This window comes from Phascolarctos cinereus, unplaced genomic scaffold (genome assembly GCF_003287225.1).
Source record: "Phascolarctos cinereus isolate Bilbo 61053 unplaced genomic scaffold, phaCin_HiC Scaffold_2;HRSCAF=192, whole genome shotgun sequence".
Taxonomy (NCBI): domain Eukaryota; kingdom Metazoa; phylum Chordata; class Mammalia; order Diprotodontia; family Phascolarctidae; genus Phascolarctos; species Phascolarctos cinereus.
Window position 1 is genome coordinate 366,571,637 of NW_027555625.1, and position 25,125 is coordinate 366,596,761.

Consider the following 25,125-nt stretch of genomic DNA (forward strand, 5'->3'; position numbering starts at 1 on the left):
TTCTAGTTCAGGTCTTCACCACCTCACACCTGCTAAAATACCTTCCCCACTACTATTTAACTATGTCCTACAATTCTTTCAAGACTTATCTGAAGCTGCTCCTCCTTCATTAAGCCCTGCTTTCTCAATGGCCTATACAGTCCCTTCTGTCTTTGCTGTTTCCCCTGAGTTCCTAAATTTATCATATGACTCATTTCATACTCAGTATATGCTATAATACACTTGTGCAAAAAGTGCAAAAGACTTGAAGGTGTAAGACCACAATCTAGCAACACTTTCTCATTCTGGATAAATTCATGTCCTCCCACAAATTCTCACTAAAAAAAATCTATCCAATGTGGTTGAAGCCTTCTGTAGGTCTTTTAATATTCCAAGGTAGCTAGGTGACAGTCAATAGAGCACTGGGCCTGAAGTGAGGAAGACCCAAGTTCAAATCCAGCCTCAAGTCACTTACTAGTTGTGTGATCACCGGTAAGTTACTTAACCTGTCTGCCTCACTGTTTTCAACTATGAAATGAGGATCATAATACTGCCTACTAAACAAGGTTGTGAGGATCAAATGAGAAAATATTTGGAAAGCACTTAGTACAATGCCTGGAACACAGAAGGTGCTTATTATTTATTCCCTTCCCACAGTAACAAATTCAACTCAAGTGTTCAGTCTTCACTCCTGTGATGATCCCAATACCATTCCTAATCATATAATGGAAAGAGTACTGCCTAGGGTGAAGGTCACCTGGATTCACATTCCATCTATGATGCTTACCTGTGTGACTTTGGGAAAGTCATTAAACCCATATGATCCTGTTTTCTCACCTATAAAATGAAGGGATTGGAACTAGAGGAACTGTGACATCCAGACAGCTCTAGTTCTATGACTTTATGTTATCTTTACTTCACAAAAGTTTTACCCTATTGCTTCACTAATATGTGAGGTGGCCCAGGGTCCTCAACTATGCCAGTGGAATTAGAAGTAATCTAATTCAATTCCCTCATTTTACTGTTGTGGAAACTGAAAACTGTACCTAACACCATAAAGATAGATCATAAGAGGGGTAACATTAGAAAGAAAATCTCCTGACTCCTGGTCCATAAACAGTATGGACCTGCAAACTTTGGAAAAGTTTAAAAAAAAAAAAGACATTGCTTTAAAATGTTTCAAATATATATATATATATATATATATATATATATGTCTTGAAAAAAATCAAATTTATTATCCCTGTAGTTATAAAATTCATGTTAAAGGATGTGCTGTTTTAAAATACAGTTATTAAACTGCATCTTTTGTGATTTGTTTTTGTTTAAATCAAATCTACTTATGTTAGTGATATAATTCAAGATTTCTAATATAAAACTAATTTATTTTACTATTTAAACTGACCACTTCTTTTCTTCCTCAGAGTATATAAACTGAGGAAATTCAAAGGCACATATCAACCTATACTGCTATTTGACACAAGCAACCACTCACTAGCATATTATACATTAGCATGTTCACCAAAATTTAACTATAAACAAAAAAATTATGATCCTAAAGTTATTAGTACACAAAGGAAGCTTGCAACTGAACATATTCAAACAGAATTTCAGTGGTAGATAAACTTTTACATCTAAAACAACACTCTAAAATTAACAAATCTGAATGTAAAATGGTCTCCAATTTCTAGATACTATTCCAAACATTTTGCTATAAATGTTAAAATTGTACTCTACTGTAATTTTTGTCACAAAGTTTTATTTCAATAGATGTATTTGTCACAATACAGTATTGTATTTAAACAAATGGCATTTGAGAAATCCTAAATGCAAATCTGAAAGAGAAATTGGGCAATTTTGGTCTTTCTTTTTCTATTGCTAAAAGTTGAAATGATCAAAACAAAACCATTCATACATCCTAAATATCAACAGATCGTTATGTCCAAATTGGGAAATTACGATGTATTTAAAAGGTGCCTTATTTCCCTATTTATTAGCTGACTAACCATAAAATTTATTAAGAATCACAGAATTGCAGAGTTGGAAAACATCAAAAGGGTCATCTAATACAATTCCTACCCCCCAAATAAATCATATCTCCATTACCTTCCAACAAGTGATCATTCTCTACATGAAGACCTCATAATCCTTCTCAGATAGAAAAGAAATCTGCTTCCTTGTTACTACTAAACCTTGGTCCTAAGTCTGCCTTCTAGGACTGATCAGGACACATTTAATCCCTCTTCCACATGAACGTATTTCAAAAATTTAAACACAGCTATCATGAATACAATGTCAGAGGGGCTGTGGGAAGACAGACACAGTAACCCCTTGCTGAAAGCTATGAAATAAATTAAATAAGAAGTTAGTAATTTGTTTTATTACCTTTCACCCAGACATTCCAATATGCATTTTATTATCCCAAGGAGGTAGAACCCATAGATACTCTAAGATTCTTAGACAGATACATAGATAGATAGACGATAGATAGACGATAGATGGACAGACGTCGGACAGACAAATAAAGCTTGGAACCAAATATGTTCAAACAGAATTTCAGTGGCAGAAAACTTTTATATCATAAACAATACTCCAAAATTAACAAATCTGAATGTAAAATGGCCCCCACTTTTGACATACTATTCTAAATATTTTGTTGTGACATTTAAAATTATACTACATTGTAATTTTGTCACAAAACTTTATTTTAATAAATAGATGTATGTTACAATATAGTATTGTAAGTACAGTATTTTAAATGGCACATATATACACACACACATATTTGCGATATATAATATATATTCAAAGCACTATTATTCACAAGGGGCAGATGTATCTAAGATTAAGAAATGCCTGAACAAACGGGTATATCCATGTAAATGAATATGACTGTGCTAGTGTGGCAAAACCAACAAAACTTCAACTCGTGCAATACTTTCCATATCATTTTCCCTCTATAATTTCATACCTCTTTCTTATATTAATGAATAAATTAACATATATCTTTATTATATTCATATACAAGCATAACTCATATATATGTATATTTATGCAAATATACATAGAGTTATCTATATATTAATAAGACCTTTATCCCCTTTTTACAGTCTTTGTGTATGAGAAGTTTATTTCTCTTCTCATACAGAATATGAATTATCATTTCACATGCAGAATCCCAGAGTGGAGGGAGGAAGGTACATAAGAACTTCTATAAAGCTGCTGATTCCTCATTTGAGAAAATAACCTAAGGTCATTCTCCTGGCACCTGCCAGATAACTGGCATGTATACTGCGTTAACTGTCCCTTGCATTTTGCTTTGACCTCCAAAATGAACCAAGAAGACCTCCTCCACTTTGCCCAATATAACACCATATAAAGTGTCCATCTAGACACAGATGGTTCAATAGCAACAGACATATTAGAAAATATATTCTATGCCTACATACACACACACACACACACACACACACAAACACACAAACACACAAACACATCTGGTTAGCTAACTTTGAGTAAATCAATAAACATTCTACTCCCATATTCTCATACCACTCAAGGAATTACTGTCTTCAAAGATCCCAAAGCGGAGATGATAAAGCAAAAATGGCAGATAATGCTTTGATACCCAACAATAATCAGGAAATAATGAAAATTAGGAACAATCTCTAATATATATCAGAGATGGAACTTTTCTGATATAAGCAAGAAAGTTGGGAAGTCATCATTGTAAATGCCACAACACAACAATCTGGGAAACTGCAGATTTGAAAGCCCAGCTCTAACTGGCTGTAAAAATTATATTTAATAAATCTCCACTGGAAACATAAGCCTTATGCACAGATCTCCTTATCCCACTTTAGTCTGGACACTTGGATTACCAATTCACTTGAAAGGGTAGAAATTGAAATCATCAGGAGAAATTGATAGTCTCCTGTTTATTTTTCAATTCTTTTTAACTCAAGGAGCCCTCAAATCCATTTGCTGAAGTAGGCCAAATTTAGATGCAAAAAAAAAAAAATTATAATTTCAGAGAAACATTGGAAGATTTTTATTAATGTAGTTAAGAAAACAGAACCAAAAGAAAAATACACATACTGAAAACAACAATATAAATTTTAAAAAACTAAAAAGTAATACAACTTAAGTTTAGTGTCAAAGCATAGAGTATATAAAGTATATAACTTTCCCTTTAGTAAACAATCAATAAACCACAGAAATGTATGAAAGTAACACTGTTTTCGGGGAACTTCCTGGGGGGTAGGGGGATATGTGTATGTTAGATTACATCTATTGTGAAAAAAGAAAAGGAGGTCTTTGGTTCCTAACACCTAGAAAGGTGGTAAAGAAATCTAGCTCTCCCATAAAAACACCAGAAAATATTTGAAAAGGACTCAGAAAAACCAATGATAAAGAAAACAAAGTAAACAGAAGTAAGCATTTCTATCTAGAACATTGCAAAAAAAAAGTCAGAAGCCAGTAGCAAGAGCAAGTACAGTCACTACAGAAATAGCGAGAAGTTAGCCAAAGAAATAAAAAGAACCAAACCAGGAAAGTCAATGTCAGATCCAACAAAAAGGACATAAAGACAACCAGCACTGTGAAGGGGGTATTGTAGCAGTGTCACAAATCAAGGTGAGCTCCAATAATCACAGACCTAAAGCCAAATCCTGGACTTAGCCAATGAGAACAGAAGCAGGGAACATAACCATCCCCTACAGTTCACTGCAAAGGGAGACAGAGCCAATCTGTGTACTCAGAGCACTAAGAACCCCACACAGTAGGAGACAGTGCCAGTTCAGCACATGGGCACTGGCACCAGAACTGTTCAAGAAGTCAAAGTGATCTCAAACACTGCACAGGGTCTCTCAGAACTACAGCAGGGGTAGAGCCAGCTGATTAGCGATCATAATAAAAGAAAGACTGGCTGTGGCCAGAATCCATAGAGACTGAGAGAGATCTCAGTGAATGAAGTAGAGGGTGGAGCTAATTATCAGTCAACACTACCCAAATTGACTGTGGCAAAAACATCCAGAATACAAAGATGATAAAATAAATAAGACCTATCCAACTCATAAAGAGCACAAAATTTCAATCCAAAAGCTAAAGATAAGTAAACAAAAGAAAATATCAAACATAATGAGGAAATACCATGGAGTAAGAGAAAACCAAAAGACAAGCTAAGAAAAGAGCAACCCCACAAAAATTCTAAGCAGAACTTCAGAGAAAAAACTGTTTGGCCACAAGGACAAAAGTGGCTAGAAGAAATGAAGCAGGACATAAAAACTGAAATTATAAATGGAATTAACATTCAAGGGAAAAAAATTGTAGAAAAAAATAAGAGAATAGGTTAATAATGTTACTCAACACCAAACAGTACTCAATAACTCCAAAAATATAACAAATATTAGAACAAAGTCAGAAAAACTGAAAAAAAAAAAGAAAAGAAAGAAAGAAAACCTAAGGTATTTTGTTGAAAACAACTAACCTGGAAAACATCAAGGAAAAAATTTTGAGATCATCAGACTCCCATAAAAGTATGAACAAACAAAAACCTGGGTATATTATTTCAGGAAATCATAAAAGGAAACTACCCAGGTCTAATAGAACCAAAGAGCAAAGGAAAAATAAGAATAATTCACCAATCACCTCCTGAACACTCCTAGGATCATTATAGTCAAAATCCAAAGCTTCCATACCAAAGAAAAAATACCAGAGGCATCCAGGAAGAGAGAGTTCAAGAAACAAGAACCAGTTGGAAGAGCACAAGAATTAGCTGCAACTACTACAAAGGGGAGAAAACTTTGGAATATGCTCTTCCAAAGTGCAAAAGATAACGAATGGTTTGAAAACAAGAAGACTTACCTTGCAAAACTAAGTATAATCCTATAAGAGGGGAAAAAGATCAAGCTTCAATATAACAGATGACTCTGAAACATTCCTAATAAGACCAAAATAAAAAAAGGACAGAGTTAAGGAGATACTCTGAAATGCAAACAAAGGAAGTCAAGTGAAACCTATAAAGGTAAAGTGCAGAAGAGTGGATTAAAAAGTAAAATACAATAACATGCTATTTACAAGAAACATGCGGTGTGGCAGCTAGGTGGCACAGTGGACACAGCACCGGTCCTGAAGTCAGGAGGACCTGAATTCAAATCCAGCCTCAGACCAAATACTTGACACTTCCTAGTTGTGTGACCCTGGGCAAGTCACTTAACCCCAACTGCCTTTAAAAAAAAAAGAATGAAAAAAAAACAAGAAACATACATGAAACTATGCCCTGAAGATCATAGCATCTAAGTATTTAACAGAGACATCATTTGAATTACTAGGAGAAATGGCAAAACTAACAGCTGGAGACCTCAAGGTGCCCCTCATATATTTAAATAAATCGAACAAAATAGATAAAGAAGTTAAGGACTTGAAAAGAATTTTACAAAACTTGCTTATGACAGATCTCTGGCAATTGCAGAATAGGAACAGAAAAGAATACACATACTTTCAGCCATAAAGGTGACATTTATATTTATTTTTATTTATTTTTATATTTTATATATTATTATTTTACATTTATTTATTTATATTTATTCTTGAATGTTAAGGCATATGAACCTCAAAAATAAATGCAGAGAAGCAGAAATGCTAAATGTATCCTTTACAGACCAGAATGCAATAAAAAAGACCTTTTAAAAAAGGATTCAAATTTAATGATAATAATAACTACCACTTATATAGTGTTTATTATGTGCCAGAAACAATGCTAAGTGGTTTGCAATTATTATGTCACTGGGTCCTCACAACAACCATGGGAATAGGTGCTTATCCCCATTTTACAGATGAGAAAACTGATGCAAACAGAGGTTAAGTGACTTGGCCAGGCTCACCTAGCTATTAAGTGTCTGAGGCTAGATTTGATCTTTGGTATACTTCACTCCAGGCCTGGAGTCACTGTACCACTTACCGCTTTGGAAACTAAATCATTTAATCCTAAAGAAATGGCAGGTCATGGGGCAGCTAGGTGGCACAGTGGATACAGCACTGGCCCTGAAGTCAGGAGGACCTGAGTTCAAATCTGCCTTCAGACCAATTACTTGACACTTACTAGCTGTGTGACCCTGGCCAAGTCACTTAACCCCAATTGTCTAAAAATAAAAATAAAATAAAATAAAAAAAGAAATGGCAGGTCAAAGAAAGGGGGGAAAAATCACAGAAGCAATGGAAAATTTCCATAAAGAAAACAAGACAAAAAATTTTGAGATAAGGTCAAAGCACTCTTTAGGGGAAAATATATATTTCTAAATACTTTCACCACCAAAAGACAGAAAGAAACTATCAATGAATTAAGCATGCAACTAAAGAAAATGCAAAAAGCAAGAAATTAAAAAATTGCAACCAGACACAAAAAAAGAATTTCTAAAAGTCTAAGAGAGAAATAAAATTGAAAATGCAAACTAAGAAGCAGAAAACCATAATTAGATTTTTTAAAAACTGATAAAATAGACAAGCTCTTAGCTAAACTAGTTAAAAGAAAGGAAAAGCAAATTGCCAATATCAAAAATGAAAAAGAAAACATACAACAAATAAATAAGAAATAAAGGAAATTCAAAAGTATTTTGCCCTCTTTATATATCAACAAAATTGATAACTAATAAATGATACATTATGAGAACAAGAAATAGAGAATTCAAATAACTCAATCTGAAAATAAATTAAAGAAGCTATAAAGGAGCTGCCAGCCAAGAGGAAGAGGAAACACCAGGGCCAAACAGATTTACAAATGAATTCTTGTATATTCAGATTCAAATAACAACAACATTGTAAAACCTATTTGCAACAATAGGGAAAGAAGAACCTTACCAAACTCCATAGAATAGACAAACATAATCCTGATACCTAAATCAGGGAGAGGTAAAGCACTGAAAACTGCATACTAATACCTCTAAGGAATTTTGATGCAAAAATACTAAAAATATTATCAAAGAAGCTACAACATATTGAAAAGATTATATACTGTGGCAAGTCTGAATTTATGCCAGAAACTCAAGGTTGGTTTAATATTAGGAAACCTATAAACACAACAGACTATATTAATAACAAAAAAAAAACAAAGTCACATGATTATATCAATACATGAAGAAAAGGGCTTTTCATGCCCCTTTATTCTTTCGGGGAAAAATGTTTAAAGCATAGGAATAAAATGGTTTTTTCTTTAATATGATATATACGACCTATAAAAAACCCAAGAGCTAACATTTGTAAAAGAGAAATGCTAGAGGCCTTTTCAATAAGATCAAGATACAGCAGACAGATCAATTGTTACCAGTTATTTGACATAGTTCTAGAAATCCAAGATGGGGTATGTGGAGTATTCAGAGAAGACTAGAACCTCTGGTATGAGGTCTTGCCAAGCCCTTTTTTAGGGCTGTTCATCCACCTTTGGTGTCTACCTTTCACCCAGTTCTCACCTGTGGCTCCAAGAAGCTGTAGCATGCACAGTGGCCACATCCTGGTAAAACTGTCAGCAGACAAGCTAAACCCGTGTTGAGGGCAACCAACAGGCCTCAAACCCATGAGTGAGTTAGGGGGATGTCTACCCTAAGTATGTGAACACTTCCCCCAGGGGAATGAGAGAATGAGAACATTTTGTTCCAACGGCCATAAAGGCAGCTGAAGCAGGAGCTGTGGAGCACTTAGAACTTGGTCAGATACCAAAAACGCCAAGGTCATCCACTGCATCCTGGGCCATCGCCAGTAGCCCTGACTTTTTGTCTAGCTACTGGACTTCAACTGCTCTGGAAGAAAGAATGAACCTGACGACTTTGCAACTGTGCCTACTTAAATTCAGTTCACACACAAGTCAAGGCATCACCTTGTGATGTCACTGGTTCTCTTTGAAATGAAGGACAAACAAGAAGAAGAAATTCAAGATATGTAGGTAATTGATACAAACATATGGCAAGAACTATCACCCAATAAGTGATCAAAGGATGAGATAACCAGTTCTCAAAAGAAAGATAAGCTCTCAAGTCATATTAAAAAAAAGAGCTACAAATTACAAATAATTACAGAAATTAAAGCGATTGAGGTTCCATCTTATAAAAATAAGGTTGGTCAAGATGATATAAAAGAAAAATGGCACTGTTGGATAGGCTATGAAAAGACAGGTACACTAAATATACTATTTCTAGAACTATGAAATGATTCAGCCATTCTAGAAAGCAACTTAAAAGTAAAAGGCAAAAGTCACTAGACTGTACATACTCTTTGATCCAGTGATATCACTACTAGGCGTACACAGAAGAGATAAAAGAACAAAGAAAAGGATCCAGATATACAAAAATATCTATACCAGCACTTTTTGTTGTAGTAAAGCATTGGAAATCAAGTGTGTCCCCATTAATTGGGGAATGGCTGAACAAATTGAAATATATGAATATAACGAATTGTTGCACTTTAAAAAATAGAACAAAGGAGATATACACCAAAAACATGGGGGGACTTGTACAAACCAAAACAGAGTAAAGTAAGCAGAACTAGAAGAACAACTTGTACAATGACAACAGGTAAAAATTTAAGAATGATAAGCACAATGACCAAATATATAATAACTCCTTAAGATTGATGATGAAGCATGCTTTTACCACCTCTTGGCAGACACATGATGGACTAAGGGTGCAGGATGAGACTCACTTTTCAGATATATCAGATAGGATCAATCTGTGAATCTTTTTTGCAAGATCATATTTGTTTGTTTCAAGGGAGGTAAAGAGATTGTGAAGGGGCCCTCTGAGGAAAAATTATATTGATATTAAAAAAAGGAAGAACTGATTGCCAATAAATCATTTTAAAAATAAACAAAAGGGAGAAGGAAGTTAAGAAGGAGATACAAACAATGAAGTCTTTTTTTTTAAAGGATACATAATGGATATTCAGTTTCATATACGATCCCCTTTTCTTTTCTTCTCTGTTTAGGGAAACGTTCATGTTGGTTGAGGTTTGTCAAGTCCACAATAATAAAAAGCAATTTTTTTAAAAGAGAAAAAAAGGTTATCATGAAAAAAAGTATCAATGTAAAGATTGCAATATTTTGAATCAGAAAACCTTGTTTCAAATCCCAGACATTAGACTCTTAAAATTTAATATTTCTAAGTGACAGTTTCCTCATCCATAAAATGAGGGAGTTGGGACTATAATCCTTAATGTTCCTTTCAATTCTCAATGTTACACTCCTACATCCAAATCTTAAGAATCTATAATTCTTCATTACTATTTTTCTTTGGGCCTTGTGAGAGAACAGGCAGGTGAATCTTCTAGTGTTAAATTTTTACTGTAGTATAAATGATCTGTTTGTAAGAATCTGTTACCTTATCACAATTCAATAGCAATTAGACATTTTTTACTCAATTCTTAGATTCAGTCATGGCACAAGTCTTTATGATCAGAATCACCGACAAAGTTGGAATTAATTAAAAAGAAACTAGTAAAGGCTCAGAATGTACAAAGCACTGCAATAAAGCACTGAGGATACAAACAGTCAGTCAATAAACATTTATTAAGCATCTACTATGTGCCAGGCACTGTTCTAAGCAGTGGGGGGAAAAAAGAAATAGAAACAGCGAAAAAGGTAGGAATGGCAGGCCCCCTTCACTTGGTGATGACTGCAAGGCTGGACTAGAAGGGACGTTAAAAAGAATTGCCCTTTTCAAATGAAATCATGCATCCCAACAATAAATTCAACAAGTCATCATCTAGTTTCTGCAAAGACCTCCAGTGATGAGAAATTCACTACTCCATGAAGTCAACCATCTCATTTTCAGACAGCTCTAATTGTTGGAAAAGTCTCCTTATTGTTCAATTGATACGTGGTTTCTCATACCTTGCACCAAATGATCCTAATTCTGCCGTTATGGACTATGTCTGGTAGAAGAGCAAAGACAAAAGTGGAGATGGAGATAGATCACAATACAGTAGTTCATTTTCTCAGTGACTGAGGTAGATATCACATTCTCACAAGGAATTAGGAATTCATTATGGCAGTCTTAATTCGAAAGGCATGGATACTAATCACGTAAATCTATAGGTTATGACATTAAATAAGAGTCATCGTTCAATTAGCCAGACTAATGCAGGGAAGCAATGTTATGGCCAATTTAAAATGATAAAGCTGCATTTTGGACTATCTCTATTATGCCCCAGAAATGTATCTATCCTGAAGCTCACTACAGCCCTGGAATTCACACACTGGAAGTTGCCCTGCAGCCTCTCCCTAATTAGATGGCTCCTCCCAGAACCTCCATTTAAGAAAGACTCTCAGGCTGACATATCTCAACCCTCTTCAGCCTGCACTCCAGACTTTATCATGTTGTCTTTTTGGGTGCCTTCTTATTCTTTTCCCTCCCCTCTCTCTTCAGTTTTCTATTATGAGTCATCTTTTTCCATTAGAATGTAAGCTCCTTGAAGGAGAGATTGTTTTTCTTTCTGCTTCTATTTATATTTGCAACACCTAGCACAGTGCCTTGCAAATAGTAAATGTTTAATAAATGCTTGTTGACTGACTGGAATTACTTTATATTAACATTTTCTTTTTCATATTAACTTTTCTATTTATTATGAGTTTTATTAACATTCAAATATGCAAATGTAAACAAGAAAGATTGTACATGAAACTGAATTGCTACATACAATATTATTTGAAAAGTATATATATTAAATTTAACATTTATGTTTTGATACAGGTTGTACGATGTTCTGGAAATTTGCAAAACTCAGTGAAAAAAATGAAGTCTCGGGACATTCAGGAGGGTCCAGAAAATGTATCTATTCTATCTAATGCTGGGATTATTTGTCCACTCCATAACAGACACAGAGAGCACCATCATTGTGACTGGGTCAAAACACAAACCAAAAAGCTGAACTGCATTCTTTCTACACTAGATATATTTATAATTCAAAAATACTTGTCAAATTAAAATAAATCCCCTGGGATGCAAAGGAAATTTAATGTTTTCCCTTAAACTTCCTTCTGCTAAGCTCCAAGAGGAAGCAAGATCAAACAAAAGATAGACAGGGAGGGAAATTATCATCTACTTTCTTTAATTACGTCAGTAAAAACTTGAAAGCAATACTAATGAAGACAATTCACCTGCAAATGACCCAACAAGGGATAATACATTTGGTCATTATAAATGCTGTTATTAACAGGACATTAATCTGAATAATAAAATACAGAATCTTAAGTTCAAAGACCCTTTTTCTCCTAATAACTCAAAGAATTCATATCTTTATCTCAACTTAATCTTGAAAATGTCATCTGCCATGCTTGTGCAAAATAAACATGCTGACAAACTAGTGATCAATCTAATCAACTGCATATCATAATCTGAACAAAATATAATTTTTATCCACTTTGTTTTTCTGCAGTGTCTAGCTAGACTGTTCTCTTTCAAAGAAACATCATTCCTATTGAAAAGCTCCTGTAGTTTTCCAGTAAGGGACAGAGAGCAAAAAGAACAAAAATTTATTGAGCCTTTTCCATATACCAGGCATTCTGCTAACCACTTTACAAATATATCATTTGATCCTAACACCTTCTCTGGGATGTAGGTGCTGTTAGTATCCCTATTTCACATCTGAGGAAACTGAGGCAGGTAGAGGTTAAGTGAGCTGCCAGGGACACCTAGCAAGTGTCTGAGATCATATCTGAACTCTGGTCTTCCTGAACTCCAGGCCCAGTACTCTATCCAAGAAGACAGTTAGCTGCCAGGATCCTACCTAATCAGCACAAAATCATCTATGGAAAGAGTATTTTAGAGCACTAATAAAATCACTACAACCAAGATAAAAAGGGAAGCTGTTGATCTGAAATTTGCATCAAATATGCCTGACAAAGGCTTAATATCCACAGTATATCAAGAACTAATGCAAATATATAAGACCAACAGCCATGAATAATTATCAAAAACACTGCAAAACACTAACAACCAAATGAGACTACTCCAAATCACCAATAATAAGAGAAATGCAAATCAAAATAACCCTGTTTTACCTTAGATGCAGCAAATTGGCAAAGATGATAAAAGATGAGAAGTCAAAGTTGGTGGGGTAGTGGAAAGACAAGCACCTTAATACATTCTTGGTAGAACTAAAATTGGTTTTACTATTCTGAAAAGCTATTGTTATGGCCAAAAAGTGACTAAAATATCCATACTCTTTGACCTAATGATCCCACTGCTAGGCAAAAGTTTCATATATATTAAAATATTCATAGCAACACTTTTGTAGTTGCAAATAACTAGAAACAAAGTTTACACTAATTGATTGGAGAATGGCTAAACAAATTGTTGTATGTAACTACACAAGAATATTAGTAAAGTACACTGTAAATATGAAGAATTTAAAGAAACATGGTAAAATTTGTCAACTGATTCTTAGTGAAATAAGAAGAACCAGAAAAATAATATACACAATAACTACATCTATCTACCTAAATTTATTCTGCATCCTCAGTCGTCTGTAATGTGGTGATCTCACTAAATTCTTGGAGGCAATCAGCAGTGAAACACAAGGTCTGGCAGCAAGACTAGACAAAATATAGAAAGAAAACATACATACTACAGGCAACACAGTTTAAAAGATACTGAGTGATAGATTATCAAGATATCTAACAACAAAGGACACCAAATTCTTGAGGGAAAAAAAATCTCATATCGTAGTAACAATTTTTAATGAGGAATTGGAAAATAATCAATAGCTACCTAACTTATATATCTACTTTCCTATCTCTACAAAATCTTTATGTGAATAACTAGCATCTGAACAAAGGACAAAGGTATGAGAATTGCCCCACAGAGATCAAAAAAGAAGGAAAAAGATCCACAAGTAAAGCAGCTTGTGTTGTAGTATTAAAGAACCGGAAACAAAGAAAGTGTCCATCAACTAAGTAACGGCTGAACAAATTATGATAAATGCATATAGTATGTAAGCATCCAAGTAGCTTCACAAACACCTACAACATAAGACTGGAAAACTTATCAATATTATTTTATATAAGTAGAACTAAGTCAGGAGGGAGGGGGAGAAAACTTAAAACTCAAAAGGTTATGGAAGTGAATGTTGAAAACTAAAAATTAATTTTAAAAACTTTAAAAATAAAAATAAAAAAAGGTAAATACTTTAAAAAAAAAGTAGAACTAAGTCACAGCAAGCTGAGGTTCTTTGTTCCAATAGTCATGGACCTAAAGACATATTCTGCTCTCATTATATCACAATGTTTCCTTAAGTAAAAAACTAATAATGGTGGATGAATATTTTTTTTAATCCTACTAACGTAAAGATGTCTTAGAAATCAAACTGATAAACACCTGACACAAGAGGTGACAGTAGCTAAAGGTCAACTTCCAAAGATTACATCAGAATTCTCCAATTTCTATTAAGGTTAATTATTCTGTAATGGACCCAACTAAAAATTTTAATGTAATCTTTATAGTTCTAAGTAGGTAACACATACATAACAAGCTAAGTAAAACCTTCCCCAACACTCCTAAATATACATTAATATCACCTGTTTTCATACATAAGCTGGAAGAGATTTGAAAAGAAGCCTTTAAAAAATTCAGAATAGAGGTGAGGTGGGGGAGGAGAAACAATAGAAAGAAAGTAATCTTTTCTTCAATTATTTTTTATTCAAAAAACAAAAAAAGGAAATTATTTGTTCTTAGCATATGAATAAAATGTTTACAATAAGATGTTCAACCTTACATCTCCAAATTCATTTCATACATTTATGCAACAAAATTTTTATGTGAAATCATTTCAAAAATTAAATCACTTAATTCCTGTACACGCAGGATAAGCAATATAGCTCCAAAAGGAACAGAAAAGATGTTCTTCATTTTCCAAGAGTACTGTGACATTCACAAAAGGAAAGGATTCATTAGGTTCTTTCTTATGGACTTCTACCGCTGACCTCTGAACAAGAAATTAGCAGCTATGTCCTTGTTCGCTTCACAAACCCACAAGGAAATGAAAGCAGAACAGATACTTTACAGTAATATAACTTTGTGTCACTTTGTCTCCTTCCCATTTCCTTCCATCACTGTCCAAATCTTACCTTTCTACCCTGAAATATCTTCCAGATTCAATGAACATTTTTCAGTATGCTTTTGTGACAACAGAAATTATATGAATCAAGCATTTATAAAGTACCTACATGATAGGCATTGTTCTAGACACTGGTAATACAAAGACAAAATGCTCAAGGAACTTACATTCTATTGAGGGAAACACAGAATAGTGGAAACTACTGGTTCTAGAGTCAGAGGGCTTGGTTCTAATTTTATTCTTCAAATATTCTTCAAATTCTAATTGCTACTTACCACATGAGTGACCCTGGACAAATCACTTAACTTCCCTGGGCCTCAATTTACTTATTTGTAAAATCAGAATTAGATACCCTGTAAGATTCTTACTTAGTCTACTAATAACATCATTGAGGTTATTTTCCACATGTCTATAGTTGCTTTTATCATCTTTGCTTCTTTCTTTCTCTCTTACTTTTTCTTCCTTCCTTCCTTCATTCCTTTTTTGCTAACATTTATACAGAAACTTAAGATTTAGAAAGCACTTTACAAATATTATCTCTTTTATCCTCTTTACAATCCTGAGAGGTAAATTTTATTTTTATCCAATTTTCACAGATGAGGAAATTGAGGCAAACAGAAGTTAAGTAACTTATCTGAGATCACACAGCTAGCAAGCATCTAAGATTAAATTTGAACTTTTGTCTTTCTGACTCCAGATCCAACATTCTGTCCACTGGGTCATTTAGCTGCCTTTCTTGAAGATATTGATACTATAGTTAAGATAATAATTATCAAATGTTTGTATAATGCATTAAGGTTTAACAAATGAAGATTAGGAGAAAAAAACTAACCAAACTCCTACAAGAATAAATACCATCTGGGAATGCTAGGGGGTTTCCTAGGAATATTCTGGAACACTACACAAAACAATACAAAGTAAAGAAGTAAAAAATGCAAAGACAAACAAAAACTGAAGACCAACCCACCAACTCTTCACTCCATGATCAGAAGCAAAGGAAAAATTAAATATAATACAATAGTATCATTTAATGTTGCAAAAAACCATTCCTACTCCTTCTGTGGGAGATCTGTGTAGCTTTCTCTAAAAGATTATCTCAACCTGCTGTCTTAGATAAAATGGACTTCTTTATCTACTGCAAAAATATCTAGTCGCCTCCACTTTGCTGCCCTTAAGGAATGTTTTCTGACCCCAATCACAAATGCTGCCAAAACTTCATGGCAAATTTTCCTCCAAAAATCCCTCCTTGGGGCAGCTAGGTGGTGCAGTAGATAGAACACTGGCCCTGGAGTCAGGAGGACCTGGGTTCAAATGTGACCTCAGACACATAACACTTACTAGCTGTGTGACTCTGGGCAAGTCACTTAAACCCAACTGCCTAGCCAAAAACAAAAACAAAAATCCCTCCCTTCTCCTCATTTAATCCCTCCCCACCTGTACCCCTTTTTCTTTTGAAAGATACTATGTACCTACCCTAAATTTCCACAGAATGCTCATAATCGGCTATGTACTCTAAGCAGACTAAAAAAAAATTAAATAAAAACCAGATAAGTAAATACTAAGAAGCTGAAGCTGCTACCAACAAGCAGTCTTAACAAGCTAATAAATCATTATCTTTCCCATTTGGCTACTCAAGCACTATATAAATCTTAGCTATCATTATTATTATCATTATCATTATTATTACTATTATACTTCATGAAACTATACAGTACCTTTTCTGTTCCCTTCCAACTATGGATCTATGATCCTATGATCTCATGATTGAAAGCCATAGTTTTTTCTACTGCGTAATGCTGGGACATAATAAGCAACACAAGCTGAAGATTCAATTATAGAGATCTAGTGAGAAGTCACACTGGAGGCACAGTGTTCAGGAATTGCTACACAGTACAATAATTATAAATAAGGTTGTACAATTTCATAGGAAAGAGTTGCTCATATGTAGTTTTTGTTTCCTATAAGCCATGATGTGATACAGTATAGACAGTTCTGGGTCTGGAATCAGAGGACCTCTAATCAAATTCCAGCTCTGCCTATATTACTGCCTGTGTAAGCACAGGCAAGTTATTTCGCCTCTGTGAGCCTCTGATTCCCCATCTATGAAATGAGGTGGAAACTAGATGACCACTGAGGTCTCTTATAATAATTAGAGTTCTCTTTGTCTTCATTTACCTGTAAATGAACTTGTTTCTTTTTTTAAAAATCATACAGAAAAAAATGTCCAAAAACATGAGAAGACTGTAAAATATACAAAGAAAATCTGCAATACACCAACAGAAATCCCAAGATTAAATCACCATAACACATCTTTGTCAAAATTCAGAACTGCAACTTAAAAGAATAAATGTTGTATACAACAAGGAAAAAGCCCTAATGAGACCCACTCAGAAAAGGGCAGAATGACTCTTAGTTACAAGAAATCAAAGGAAAAATACGAATGCAAGCTTTCAAAGAGCAAAGGCCATCCATCAGTCAATCACAAAATACCAACCATGCAATGCCGAACCTATAAAATAATGAAGAAAATTAGACATGTTTTAACATGAAAGAATCCAAGCCATTCCATCAAAAGAACCCAGAGGTAAGCAACTCACAGTGACCCAAAAGCCGAAAGTTTAAAACTTTCAGAAAATAGAAAATGGAGCTTTTCCTAAAATTATAGGTAATGTCTATCTAAAACCATCAGCAAGTATTATCTACAATGGGGATAAGCTAGAAGCCTTCCCGATGAGATCAGGGCTCATGAAGCAAGTTAGCTTCAGCAATAAAACAAGAAAAAGAAATTGAAGGAATAAAAATAGGCAATGTGAAAACAAAACTATTACTTTTTGCAAATGAGATGATGATACAAATAGGGAAACCTATAAAATTACCTAAAAAACTAACTGAACCAATTAACAACTTTAGCAAAGTTGTAAGACACAAAATAAACCTGCTTAAATCATCAGCATTTCTACATGTTATCAACAAAGTACAGTAGCAAGAGACAGAAAGAGAAATTCCAGTGAAAATAACTACAGACAATATAAAATATTTGGGAGTCTACCTGCCAAGATAAACCCAAGAACTATAAAAACAAAATTATAAAACACTTTTTACACAAATAAAGACAAACCTAAACAACTTGAGAAATATTAATTGCCAAAAAAAAAACCTCATGAACTACAAAACAACATTACAAAACACTTTTTATACAAATAAAGACAAATCTAAACAACTAGAGAAATATTAATTGCTTATGGGTAGGCCAAGCCAATATAATAAAAATGACAATTCTATTTAAATTAATTCACTTATTCAGTGCCATATCAATCAAACTACCAAAGAATTATTTCATAGAACTAGAAAAAATAATAACAAAATTCATCAGGAAGAAAAAAAATTCAAGAATATCAAAGGAATCTATGAAAAAAAATTGTAAAGGAAGGGCACCTAGTAGTAGCAGATTTCAAATTATATTACAAAGCAGCAATCATCAAAACAATAAGGTACTGGCTCAGAAATAGAGATAGATAAGTGGAATAGATTAGGTACACAATACGCAATAGTAAATAACCACAGTAATCTAGTATTTGATAAAACCCAAAGATTCAAGCTTTTGAGGCAAGAACTCATTATTTGATTTTTTTAAAAAACTGTGAAAAAACTTGAAAGCAGTTTGGCAGAAACTAGGTACAGACCAACATCTCACAATGTACACCAAAATAAGCTCAAACTGGGTACATGATTTAGACATAAAAGTCAAAAGCATAAGCAACTTAGGGGAGCATGGAAAACTTCACCTGTCAGATCTATGGATAAGGGAAAGATTTATGATTAAACAAGAAACAGAGAGGATCATGCAAAGTAGAATGATAACTTTGATTACATTAAATTAAAAAGGTTTTGCACAAACAAAACCAATACAGCCATGATTAGAAGGAAAGTAGGAAACAGGGCCAAAAATTTACTGCAAATGTCTCTAATAAAGACCTGATTTCTCAAATATATAGGGAACTGAGTAAAATTTATAAAAAACTAAGGGCCATTCCCCAATTGATAATTGGTCAAAGAATATGAACAGGCAATTTTCAGAAGAAAAAAATCAAAAATCATATGAAAAATGCTTTAAATCATACTATTGACTAGAGAAATGTACAATAAAATAGCTCTATGGTACCACTTCACACCTATCAGTAACTGCTATCATTATATACAATGCTCTCCTGGTTCTGCTCATTTCACTTTGCATCAGTCTTCCCAGGTTTGTCTGAAACCATTCCCCTCATTTTTTCTTATAGCACAATAGTATTCTATAACATTCACACATGATAACTTATTCAAGCATTCCCCACACAGCTGATCCAGGCCACAGGGTCATCTCTCAGTGAATTGAACTGGCAGTGGAATTCGGCAGCCCCCAGATGACTGAGAAGCCTTTTTTAAAGATCATACTGCTCTCACCGCCTGATATGAGGAAGGGGTTAGAAAAGATGCCCTAAAAACTGTCTTCTTCAACTAACTTAAACTTGGCCTGCTTTACCACGAAGGAGGGGATCCTATTCTGTGGTCAAAACACAAAAAATAGTACAAAAACTTTCATGACGATGATTCCTCTATTAGCACATGGAATGTGCACACACTTATGGACAACAAAAAATCCAACAGACCTGGAAGACAAACAACTCTTGTTGCAAGAGAACTCGGCAGCTATCACATCTGAATAGCAGCCCTGAGTGAAACGAGGCTGGCAAATGAAGGTCAGCTTACTGAAGTCAGAGCTGGATACATGTTTTTCTGGAGGGGCCACAGTGAAGGGGAGCACTGTGAAGCTGGCATAGGTTTCACAATCAAAACTATAATCAGTAAGCTTATATACCTCTCAAAAGAAGTAAACAATATACTCATGACAATGCAATTACAACTTCCAGGAAAGCACCATGCCAGCAGTTATGTGTATGCTCCCATTATGACAAACTCTGATGAGGTAAAAGAAAAATTTTATAAAAACCTAGAGATCCTCTTCATCAATGTGCCAATGAAGAACAAGCTTGTAATTCTAGGTACCTTTGATGCCAGAGTAGGCACAGACTATCAGACATGGCAGGGAGTCCTTGGGAGGAATGGAGTTGGAAACAGCAATAGCAAATGGTCACTTACTACTAAAGACTTGTGCATCTCATGACCTTCTTACTACTGAGGGCATGCGCATCTCATGACCTTCTCATCACCAACACTGTCTGCCCTTTACCTAAATACAATAAAACTTCATGGATACACCCTCACAGCAAACATTGGCATTTAATAGACCGTGTCATTGTAAGGAGAAGACACAGACAACATGTGAGAATGACAAAGGTAATGGGTGGCACAGACTGCTGGAATAATCACAGACTTCCTCTCCAAGCTAAACATTCACATTCAAAAGAAAAGAGGTGGCCCTACAGCAAGACAACTACCAGACGACTTAAAATCCACAAATTAGAGCACTTCTCCATGCCTGAACAGTTTGTTTCTAACTTGAAGGGAAGGCTCATCCAACACACAGTTGGCAACAGTAGAGTTGAAAAGGAGTGGGTAGCTTTCAGAGACTTGATGTACAGCACTGCATTTACTCTTCTGGGTCAGAACACTAGCAAACATCAAGATTGGTTTGATGAAAATGATGGGGAAATTCAGAAGCTGCTAAATGAAAACTAGAACTCCACAGGGTTTACCACCAAAATAGTTCATCCATCTCTAAAAAGGCAGTATTTAACTCCATCAAAGGTAAAGTGCAAGCAAAGCTTAGAAAGATGCAGGATTCTTGGCTCAGTAAGAAGACAGATGAAATTTAGTTTTATGCTGACTGCAACAATCCAAAGCACTTTTATGATGCCCTGAAAACGATTTATGAGCCAAGGAACTCTGTTGCCCCTCAACTACTCAGCACTGATGAAGCCATATTGATTACTGAAAAGGACAACATCCTGGAGAGATGAGTTGAACATCTACAGTGTTCTCAAGAGATCATCATGAAATAAGCTGAACCTCAGGTTGAAAACAATCCCTCTTTAGCCAAACTTACAACTGAAGAAGAGGTTTTGAATGCCACTAGATTCCTCTTGTGTGGCAAAGAGACTGGTGCCGATTCTATTCCAGATGAGATTAACAAGGCAGTGGGTCCACCTCTCTCTTAGCTATTGCTGGCAAGATTCTTACTAGAGTCCTCATTAATTAGCTGATCCTTCACCTGGAAGATAGTCATCTACCTGAGAGCCAGTGTGGCTTCAGAAAGGGACAGCAAACAATTGGAATGGTGTTTGCTACCTGACAATTCCAGGAGAAATGCAAGGAGCAGAACAGAGAATGATGTACACAACGTTCACCAATCTGAGCAAGGCCTTTAATAATGTCATTCATGAGGGCTTGTAGAAGATCATGACAAAATTGTATTGTCCAAAGAAGGTTATCATTATTGTATTTCAGTTTCATGATAGCCTGCTTGCATGGGTTCTCAAAATGGACAATGCTCTCAAGCTTTCCCAGTCACCAGTGGAGTAAAGCAAGGCTATGTGCTTGTTCTCATGCTTTTTAGCATGATGTTTTTGGAAGCCTTCAATGAGAACAAAAACAGCACCAAGATCAGCTACCACATAGACAGTAAATTATTTAAAGGCTATAAGCCAAGATTAACGTGGAGGAATAGTTGGTGTACAACATTTTGTTCGCAGATGATTGTATACTCAAAGCAACCTTTAGGCTGAGATGCAACAGAGTACAAGTCGATTCTCTGCTGCTTGTGCTAATTTTGGCCTGACAATTAACACCAAGAAAACAGAGGTTCTCCACCAATTAGCACCATCCATACATGGAACCACTGGGTACAACGAATGGAGAAATTTTGAATGCTGTGAATACATGATGATGTCCACATACAGGGATGTACACATACATGATCAGCTTTATGCACACACTGCCAAAGCTAGCTCAGCATTAGGGAGGCTGGAAAGAATTATATGGGAGAGAAGAGGTATCAGATTGCCTACCAAACTAAAGATCTACAGAGCCACTGTACTGACCTCAGTGCTGTATGCCTGTGAAACCTGAACAGCATACCATCCCAGGAAACTAAATCGTTTCCATTTGAATTGTCTTAGGAAGATTCTGAAGATTACCTGGCAAAACAAGGTACCAAACACAGAGGTCTCTTCTCAAGCTGAACTACCAAGGATTCAAATTCTACTGCAGAAAGCGCAATTCTGATGGGATAGTCACATTGTCTGAATGCCAAACATACACTTGCTTAAAAGTCTTTTTTATGGAGAACTCACACAAGGCAAGCATTCACACAGAGGTCAGAAGAAACGATACAAGGACACTCTCAAAAGTCTCTCTGAAGAACTTTGGAATTGACCGTGAGACATGGGAGACACTGACACAGGACTTCCCAGCATGGTGCCTGCATCAAAGAAGGTGCTATGCTCTATAAGCAAAGCAGAACTATAACAGCTTAAAAGAAATGTGAGATGCGCAAATTTAGAGACATCTCCCCTCCAAATGTTCACATGGACTACTTGTGTCTAACTTGCGCTAAAGCCTTCCAAGCTTATATTGATCTGATCAGCCACAGTCAGACACACTGTACCTTGACTCCAACATAGTGTTGTCATTTTGGTCCTCTTCAAGCACAAAAAACAACAACTAATCCTTTTTAAAAAAAAAATCTGAGAGACACTAAGAAGGCATTAGTGGGACTTCCCACCAAGAAACTTACCTGAAAGTGAAGCAGACAACCTCGCTCCCATACACTTACTTGAACAAAACCCTGAAATTTACACCAGTCCAAATAATGATGAAGACATCTAAGAAAGAAAATTGTGATCATGTACCAAACTCACTGAAGAAGGAAGTGTCATGAGGTCTATAGACAATAGCTACCAGTATTTTGATTGGGTGGAAGATATGGATTATATGGACTTCAAAGGAGGAAAAGTTATTGAATGATGGCAGTCAGGGAGAATCTTGAAGTGGCAATAGGGAGCAAGGGGTATCCCAATTACCCCTCCTTGACCAGTGAGCTGAGAGAAATGAGTGAAGGAACTGCCAATACTGGAAAGGGTGGCCAGGGAGGTTATGTCATCAGGGGAAACCAGGTCTCAGTGACTGCAAGAAGATGAAAGAAGTGGGTAGATGAAAAGATTTAAGATGAAGGCAAGTTTGTTGCCTATAAAATTGGCACTATAGAGGACACAGTGGAAGGAGGGGTTGGTTGGGACTTTGTGATGAAAGAGTTGAAGAAGGGAAAAAGAAATCTGGTGATAGGGGGAATGGGGAATGGCATTTGGCTGAACCCTGTACAGTGGTTTAGAATCACTAGTATGTTCTAGAAATGACTGGGTGCAAATATATTCATCATTAAATGGAATGTATCTCTCTTCCTCCCAGAGGAAAGTAGGGATCAGGCAGGAGATAAGCACAGCACAAGACAGAAAGTATATGATCAGATGAAAGATTCCCCATTTCTCATTTCTCCTTCCTTTTGAAGGATGGAAATCAAGCAAGAGATGGTGCAGTAGGAGATAGAAGTTGAAGCCACACAGCAGAAAATGGAAGGCTATGTTGGCCCCCTACCAACTTTTCTCTTCCACTTCCCTCAGTGGACCCACACAGAAGGAGATAGGAAGAAAAGGAGATGGAAAGTAGCTCTTCTATCCACCAGAGGTTGAAAATCAGGTGGGCTTGGCAGGATGTGGAAGTTGTGTTGTGCAGAGGAAGATGGAAGTTAAACTAGTACAAATAGAAGTCACAGCCCAGGCCACTTGCCTGCCTGATAAGTATCTGAAGCTAAATTTGAATTCTGATCTTCCTGACTCCAGGACCAACACTATTTACTGTACCCCTTAGCTAGCTGATCACATGAACCTTATTATTTTCTTTTTTTCCTATCTTTTGATTTTTCTTTTTTATTTCTTGCTGTTTTATGGAATCATTGCTTTCGGTATGGTCCCATTCTAATTTTCAAGGAGTTTAAACTATTAATTTTTTTTCCCATTCTTTCTTCATCATACCTTTAATAGGGCATTTTATATCTTATTTCATTGCTTACAGGTACTCTTGTCATTCACTCTGGTCTGGACATTTTCTCTGAGGCTTTACATAGACTTGCTATGAAGTCACTCTCATCTTCCAGGTTTACTTCTTCAGCTTCTTTCAGTTCATAGTATTTCTTTATCATACTTATATTTTCACTGATGCAAAAAATTAAATAAAATATTAGCAAGAGATTCCAATATATTAAAAAGACTACATATTGTGAATTGGTTGTATTTATACTAGGAATGCAGAGTTGGTGCTATACTAAAAAAACTAAGAACATAATAAACCATATTAATAACAAAAATAATAAAAGACACATGATTTTATGTATATATTTATATATGTATATAACACTGCTGAAAAGGCTTTTGAAAAAATCCAATACTTACTTCTGTAAACAAAAGTAACTCTAGAAAATACAGGAATAAATAGGACTTTCCTTAATATGGGCTACATATTACCCACCCAAAACCAAGTACCAACATTATATGCAATGGAGAAAGGCTAGAGGCCTTATTAAGCATCTGTCATGTGGCAGACACTGTGCTAAGTTCTAGAGATCCAAAAAGAGGCAAAAGACATTCCTTAGCCTCAAGGATCCTGGATGCAATAAGGAGTCACAGGTCACTGGAGTCTGGTAAGTAAAGGTGGCCAGAGGAGGAGAATGTGACATGGTCAGACCTGCACTTCAGGAAAATCACTTTAGTGGTTGAATGGAGGATGGATTGGAGTGGAGAAAACCTAGACACCACCAGATTCACTGGCAGGCTGTTGCAACAGTCTCAGTGTAAGAGATTAAAGGCCTGCTCTAGGGTGGTGGCAGTGTCAAAGGAGAAAAGGGAGAGTATTTAAAAGAAGTTGCAACAGTCAAATCAATAGTCCTTGCCAAGAGATTGCATATGGGGGAATGTGACAGAGGGGAGTGAGAGACAGAGGTAAATCCAAGATGAGCCCTAGCTTGTAAGCCTGAGGATGGTGTTGTCCTCT

The 25,125-nt window shown here is 35.4% G+C and overlaps 1 protein-coding gene across 2 annotated transcripts in view; it reads right to left on the bottom strand.

Moving 5' to 3' along the window:
- The window catches only part of VRK1 (VRK serine/threonine kinase 1), a 173,710-nt gene that overhangs the window by 133,212 nt on the left and 15,373 nt on the right, over window positions 1-25,125 (bottom strand). The window lies entirely within an intron of this gene.